Here is an 8104-nt window from a genome sequence, read left to right on the forward strand (position 1 = left end):
TGAGACTATTAGGTCGACAGTAGTACAGTCCCTGACAAAAGTCTTGTCTCTTATCTATTTTGTAGAAACACCTGCTATTAACTTGACTTTTAATTATCAATTGGTGTAAGAAATAGCTCATTAAAAGCTAAAACCCTCCCAAATGATTCAATGCACTGAAATAATTAGTTTCACTGAAACAAGATTATCTTTAAACAAGACAGAAAGGTCAAATTTTGGCAAGACAAAAGTTTGTCGCCTATACATAAATTTACTACAATACTAAATCGCATTAAATAGTGGTGCTGTGAGATTCAAATTTAATATCTTGTATGACTTCCATGAGCTTGAAGGACTGCATCCATGCGGTTTGGCTAGGATTCATACAATGTATTGATGATCATCAGGAATAGCTAGGAAAGCAGTCTTGCATGCCTCCCAGAGTTCACAATATTCTTTGGTTTGGTCTTCCATGCTTCCTCTTTCATCCTACCCCACATATGCTCAATGATGTTCATGTTGGTGACTGGGCCGGCCAATCCTGGAGCATCTTGACTTCTTCGCCTTGAGGAACTTTGAGTGGAGATGGAAGTATGCGATGGAGCACCACCTGCTGCAGAATTTGCCTCTTTTATGTTGGGAATATAAGAGGTAGCTGGGATTTCTTGGTTTGAGCTACTTCCACCCTGCAAATCTCTCACACACCCCCATACTGGATGTAACCCCAGACCATGATTTTTCTGCCACCAAACTTCACTGTTTTCTGGGTGAATCTTGGATCCATGCGGGCTCCAGGGTCTCCTCACAGGCAACTGTGGTGTATTTAACAGAAGATTCATCTGAAAAATCCACTTTCTTCCACCTTCTCCAGCATCCATCCTTTTAGCAGGCTGTGGGCCTTGGCAAATGCCACACAGTTTTTCAATTGTCTTTTGTTTAGTCTGGCTTCTGGGCCCTGATTCGACCATGGAGCCCTTTCGAGACAGAATCCGACAAACTGTTCAGGTTGACACGGGACTTCAGGACCAGGTCTGGTGGAGCTTTGCTACAGTGGAAAATGGGCTGGCCTTGGATTTTCGAGCCAACAAAACGGTCCTCTCGAGCAGTTGTCTTGCGGGGTCTGCCTGACCTGGCTTCTCAAAATAATCTCCTTGTCTTCAAATGTTTTTTTAATCCTCTGTACTTGACGCTGAGACACTTGAAGGTGTCTGCCACATCAGCAGTGGATCTGGTCTTCAGCCTCTTGATAATCAAAACTTTAGTCTCAGGGTGAATCTAGCATGTTTGCAGAGTTCTAGTTGCAGTTGATGTGAAGGTCTGTGTACTGGGGTTGTTTTATACACACCTGAGACCGATTATCCTTATTAGTCACAGTGAAGCTCATATGACAAGGCGACAACACTTTGTCTTTGCAAAAGTTGACTCAATGGGCTTACCAAGCTGTGAATATTAAAATACTTTTTGACAGTTTCTTTTGCACTGAAACATATTACAAAAGCTGTTGTGATTAAAATGAGCCATTTCTTGTAAATAAATCTTGATTAGAAATATATTTCAGCGGCACTTCAGGTCATTTGACACAAGCGACAAACTTTTTCAGTGACTGTACATCATACGTTGTCTCTAAGGTAGGCTATAGGGTTGTGCCGATGGGCGATATCATGTCATCGTCCATCGTGTGGTTGACTGGCATCACGATGGAGAGCCACCATCGTGATGCCACGCCCCCTCCCCCCCCTACCCTGTCAGATACACGCTAATCCTAGTGGACGGGAAATTGAAGACTGCGTCGGTCTATTGTAGGGGTCAGTCTCTCTGTCTCTCCTCTCTCTCTCTCTCTCTCTCTCTCCTCTAGGTCAGTTATAATGTGCTGCCCCTACCAGCGGCAGCATGTAATACTGTCTATTTACAGAGGGCATTTGAATGTATGCCGATCAACGCCAATTTAGGGGACATCGCCTAACCCGAGTAGGCTAACCATTCCCTCGTTTTCTCTTTGCCACGTATTCGAAAAAAATACCTTCTCTTTTTCTTTACTTTGCCTTCAACAGTTGCTACTGCTGGCTTGGCAGCGGGCCTCCTCAACCAGGAATATGTTGCCACGTTTTTAAAGCGTGCACGGACTAGTGCTGAAACCACTCCAACCGCCACTGTGTGTGGTATCACAAAGTCTCCCCTGGTTGCAATAAACTTGACTCCACACTGGGGCTCAATAGTTGTACTTATCTTAAATGTAATTTAGTGTTTCTCCCAGACCATCAATCCATCAACAAATTAAATGTGAAACAACACAAACAAGAGATCACCCAACAGTCTTAACTCCTTTTAACAGTAATTCAGTTTTTCTCATTAAAAAAACCTAATCCTGTTGTTCACTGTCCTTAGTGCTCTCTCCACTTAGACTAATGTCTAACAAACATCATAGATAAGTACCAGAGTTTAGAAGAAAAAGTCTTATTTCATTTATATGTCCTATAATTTACAGAGACTTAACCAAATGCCAGCATTTGGTGTGACGGCTTGAGAACAACTTCCTTATGGAAGTCTAGAGTAGGTATTTCATATTTCTCAATGTGAGAGAAAACCTTATGTTTTGAGGCGATTTGCTGATGTTACCGAATTCTCACTTAAGATGACTTAAATTTCTTCTGATTCCAATGTGAAGCCAAAATGGTTAAATCTTTAAATTTAAAAGTAAATGTACTACTCACATTTCAACAATGAGGTCTATTGACTCCTGATATTTTCTTCTCTTCATGGCTCCTTCACTAGAAGTGGGTAGATTCATTCATCATGATGACTGTATGTTGTACAGATAAGCTTCAAAGCAATAAAGAAAAGAAAAAAACATTCACTTGTGAATGTTAAGGAATTTAGAGATGTTACTGGACTTTCCTACCTTTAAGTCCAACCTTCACATAATCATCATTTAGTGAGTTCACTAAAAGGCTTCTGAAAACAAAGTTCAACTGCAAAGTTGAATCATAAGAAAATTTCTAAATCTGAAAGAAACCATGACAATAACAAGATGTTGTCTTTGCTATAGCTTGTGTTACTTCCCATTTTTATTTTCTCCCCCGAAAGCAGTAATGTCAGAGATACTGTACAAGCAACATTATCAACAACCATCACCAGTATAAATGTAGCATTATAATGCATCTGTCTATGAATATTACAAACTTCCTCCTACTCTGACATAATCAAATTCATGTCATCTCTTTTAAACCACATCTTAAGCCTATTTCTCTCACTATAAACTTTGGCACGCACCTTGACACCCATGCCGACCCTCACTTCCTGTTGCTGACGTTTGTACACACACACACACCACACACACACACACACAAACACACACAACACATATGTATACATAATCCTCAACTCCACACAGTTTTTATAAGTGTGGAGAGATGAAGGTCTAGTTATTATCAGCTAACATTCAATGTGCTTACCGTAATGTCTCCCAAATCACGCTCTTGAATTTGTGTGCTCTTTTGCTGTGCATCAAGCTTACAGTCATCCTGTCAACTTGCATGCTCGCTTTTTTTTATCAAATCCGCTCCAGAGCTCGTTTCTGGTAAGGTGAACTCTTGGTTTTGTTTTCCTCCGCATTTCCTCCGCACCTAGTGTTAAAACTGCACAGAGGTGTCAGTGTGTTTTCTGAAATGTATGTTAATATGTGGCAAGAAAAGTGTAAGGGGAAATTCTAATGAGGAGCTTTTCTCTGTTTTTTCTTTTTAGGAGTTTTTTAAATTTCAATTTCAAGAGTGTGTACTTTCAATCTAAAACATTTTTTAATTGTCAAACAACAGGGGCACAGCTGGAGCCACATGTGCAAAAACTCTAACCACAACCTGCACAACACTGTGGATTTACAGCACTTTGTTCAAACGCTACACAAGCTGTCAAAACCTTAACCCCACATTAGAACGGAATGGATTTCTGCCGGTCCATTTAATACTGTTACATGTCACATGTCATTTAGTTGTCACTTTCATCCAAAGCGACTTACAGTTCCTTTATACAGTTGAGTTTGGAAGAATAGCGTGTGTTTAAAAAGTGAATAATGCTCAAAATTCTTAGAATAGCTTTTAATTCCATAGTTTCAGTGCATTGGAACACTGTTTCAATCAAATCAAAACAAAACATGACCAAATTGATCAAGTTTGTGTTTCCTTTACAGAAAGTGAAGAAAGGTGGAAAATAAGGAATATTAGGCTGTTAGAAAAAAATAGCATACTTCATTATCTTTACAAACTCCAAACATTTACTGTATAAAGTGAAATATATCTCAAGGGTTTGCTTTACTTTGAATCACTGCACTAATATTTAGTTGCATAACCATTATTTCTGAGAACTGCTTCACATCTGTGTTTCATGGAGTCGACCAAAAATTTCTGCACTACTGGTTTTTTGCTTTACTGTCTTCATAAGTCTTCTTTGATTTTCCTGGAGCTGATCATTGGTTGACCTTTGCTATTATGGCTATTCTTTATCCGTTGAACGGTAGTTGACCATTTTTCCCACGTCGATCAAGCTTTGGAAGCCATTTCGAGGCATTTGAACAATTTTGGAGCAGCCTATAATATTCTGCACTTGTTTATATGTTTTCCCCTTCCAATCAACTTTTAATCAAAGTCTGCTGTTCCTCAGAGCAGTATTTCAGTGTGAAATGCACTATAACCAGCATGCATTTTGCTTCCTCCTTCCTTAAATATGGGCCATAATTGTCACCTGTTTTCTCACAGAATCAATCAACTGCTATTATTGTGAACAATCCCCTTTCAATTACAGATTCAATTACAAAGAATGAGCAGCATGCATGTCATACGGTTGGGTCTGTCCACACCAAAGGCATGTGTCCTACCCACGCAACCACCACCACTGGTGTGTGTGTGTGGTGTGTGTGTGTGTGTGTGTGTGGGGTGTGTGTGTGTGTGTGTGTGTTAGAAAAGACATTTTTGAAGGAGACAGGTTTTTTCAACATCACATCGAAGGTCCTCCTTGCCATGCACCTAGGGAAAACCCTTCTGAAATGCCTCACCCATCCCTGGCATCCTTTGGACTTGTTGTCCCCACATCCAGAACTCATACCTATCAATAGTGACATTTGGTCATGTGGGTGGTGATCAAACACTTTCCACCTCCAAGCAGAGAAACCTAATCTTTGGTTGAGGCAGGGGGAATATGGCGAGATCATCACATATCTGTGTTTGCTGCAAACCACTCGTGTGACGCTGCAGAGTGGTGAAAACCACATTATTGCAGACTCACAAAAACCTAGGGGTTTCTTACGGTTCCCCCTGTTCTGCTGGCACTCCCCCCCCCCCCCCCCCACCCCACCCCCCCACTAGGACAGTAAATTACTAGCAACAAATAAAAATACATCTATTGAAGCAACTTCTGATTTTCATTCCTTCTGTTTACCTAAAAAAATTGTATGTTATAATAAAAAATCTGTTAGTCAAATTATTTCAACTGTAAATATAAAGGTTTCTAATTCTGTAATGGGTGTTTTACTCTCTGTGGTTCCGATTGACCGTGTGGGTTGTTACCGTTTTGCAGCACTGAGCCAGAGTTTTGAAATGCGTTAAGAGTTGTTTTGCTTGGAATCGGTTTAGCACGTGTTGTGAACTTTTAGATCAGGTGACTGTTGGTAGAGCAGACTGTATTGAGAGTTATGCACATGTGGCTTCGTTGTGACTACTGTCATTAGGCAATCAAAAAACTGCACTATACTGTATACTTTATAATTTTTAGTCTAACATATACTATTCAGTGCTTTTTTTCCGTCAGCTCTGTCCCCCACAATAGACAACGCCCGGTAGTAATAGGCCACTAAGAAGTAAATTCCTAAGAAATTATTTAATTTGTGATTTGAATTTGTTTTAAATTACCTTTTCTTTTTAACATATGTCTTTGAATGCATCTCCTCAGCTAAATGTTAGAGCTATCCATATTCTTAATTTGATTTACAGAAGCAGCTTGTCTTGTCCCACATATGCAGATACGTAAGAAAAAGTTAACTACTGCCACCACATGAACAGTGTACAGTCAGGCAAGTACTCGCCAACAGGAAAGCTAAAATGTGCAATAGAATCCAAGTATGGTGCATGACTTTGATCTCAAATGAGCACATATAACATTATCATTGTTTGGTAACTCTTGGATATGAGAAGAGATGTAAAACTTTAATTACCTTCACAGGCAAACTAAATCACAACAGCAACCAATCACAACATAAACAAAAAAGCTTAAAGGACATTACGCGTAAAGCTGACGGTGAATACAGTGACTGTATTCTGTGCAAATAACACTGAAATGGTAGTAATATAACCAAGACAAAAGAACATAATTATGTATTAGCTTGTATATTGTAGACATTAACACTAGATGCAAATTGGCAAAACCTGTATCAAGAAATATAAAAAATAATACGTTGTGATGATGAGCCAAACTTGTTCCACATCAACAGATTTAAATCAAAAGTGCTACATAGCCCAAACCCTACAAACTGTGTTAGTTTCACTTTGGTTTTGATTCATCATCAAACTTGAATGAAAAACTTTCCAAAAGGAATGTGAAAACAAAACAATTCCATGTTGTAAAAGAATACTTTGTTCTCTTACATGGTATACCATATATCATATCAAAAGCATAGCTTTCCCAGACGTATGAATATTTTTCTTTATCTTGCAGGCTCATCAACTAATGTGTGAACCTTTTAAACACATCTGGCACAGATACACAACGTTGTGGTTACAGGCTGTTACAAACAGAGACTCGTGATTTCCGTCACAGTCAGCGAAAAGCAGTGACAATGCATAGCATTTGTAAAATACCTGAGAGACAATGAGGCTCATCGGACCACACCTAATTACATCTGACATCTATGGTCCAACCAAATCGTCCAGAGAAATTCAAAATGCAGGTCAAATCGAAACGATCTAAAGGTATATTCAGGGACAGGCACTTTAAGACAATGGTGATGAATAACACTGCCATAGGTCGAAACTGGAAGTTGCCAAACAAATCATGCAACACGTATAAGGATAACATGCTCGGCAATAGTAGCAATAATAACAAAGCTTCCCGGATCAAACAGGTCAACTCTGCAGGTGATGTCCATAAAGCATAATATATACAACATAATCTGCCCTCCACCCTACATGATGAGATTAGAGGTGACAGAGGACTGGACGCGTTTGAGCTTTTCCTGAATGAGCTATCAGACAGATCTCTGTTGGAGGGAAGGAGAATCCAGGCACCCATTTCCTCAACAGCTGAAGGCTCGTTTCATGAACTTTTGTCCCACAAAGGCTTATATGAGGGGTTCGGCAGCAGTGAGTGTAAGCAAAGGTCTCAGTCACTGTTCTGACAGCCTTAATTTGATTCCATGTCACAATCATTGCAATACATCTTAGATTTCAGAAACCCCAAGAAAATGGAAATGTTATACGGGGCCCACCATTCAGAAAATGCAAACAATTTGTTCGTTAGAGGAACAACTAACCTTAAATTAGAGGCAATAAAAACACCACAAGTCATCCAAGTCTCATATCAAGTGCACTGCCATACAGCTGGCAAAGTTTGGACCTCAGGAGCAGAGTGTGGCAATAAAGGCACATTTTCTTCCACAGCAGTTTGGATTTGCTTATATTAATAAAATAAGTATTCATAATACAAAATATGTACTGAAACATTTCAAAATATGCTAGTGCACTTTTTATAAATTTGAATTCTGGAATAAATGGCTGGTAAAAAATATAAGTGGCTGGTAAAATTGGGCCTCCACCAGCCACTGTGGCTGTGTGATGGTGGGAAAAAAAGTTAATTTCCCACCCTGGTTCCAGGAAATTACACATATCCCTAAACAAATCAGTTATGTTAGGTTTGAACAACAGCTTGGGCTTGTTACATTGGAAGGACAGATCAACTCAATGTCTTACATTAAATGACATAAAGTGTCATTTTAGGGGGACTAATGCCCACCAGACTAGAGCTAGTGTAGACTTGTGATTGCCTTGGTTTGATACCAACATGAGTAATTTTTCATTGAGGTTGGTAGATAAACTGGAATAACATACTTTCTCTCACACACACGCACACACACACACACACACAC

The 8104-nt window shown here is 39.5% G+C and overlaps 2 protein-coding genes across 2 annotated transcripts in view; one reads left to right on the forward strand and one right to left on the reverse strand.

Annotated features, from left to right (window-relative positions):
- Positions 1-8104, forward strand: part of si:cabz01093077.1 (C-C chemokine receptor type 2) — a 37404-nt gene that overhangs the window by 26626 nt on the left and 2674 nt on the right. The gene's annotated exons all lie outside the window — the stretch shown is intronic.
- The window catches only part of triob (trio Rho guanine nucleotide exchange factor b), a 121418-nt gene continuing 119471 nt past the window's right edge, over positions 6158-8104 (reverse strand). Inside the window, exon 62 of the transcript XR_004332295.1 lies at positions 6158-6168. The gene's annotated coding sequence lies outside the window, so the exon portion shown is untranslated. The remainder of the gene's footprint in view (positions 6169-8104) is intronic.

This window comes from Etheostoma spectabile, chromosome 6, assembly GCF_008692095.1.
Source record: "Etheostoma spectabile isolate EspeVRDwgs_2016 chromosome 6, UIUC_Espe_1.0, whole genome shotgun sequence".
Classification (NCBI taxonomy): Eukaryota; Metazoa; Chordata; class Actinopteri; order Perciformes; family Percidae; genus Etheostoma; species Etheostoma spectabile.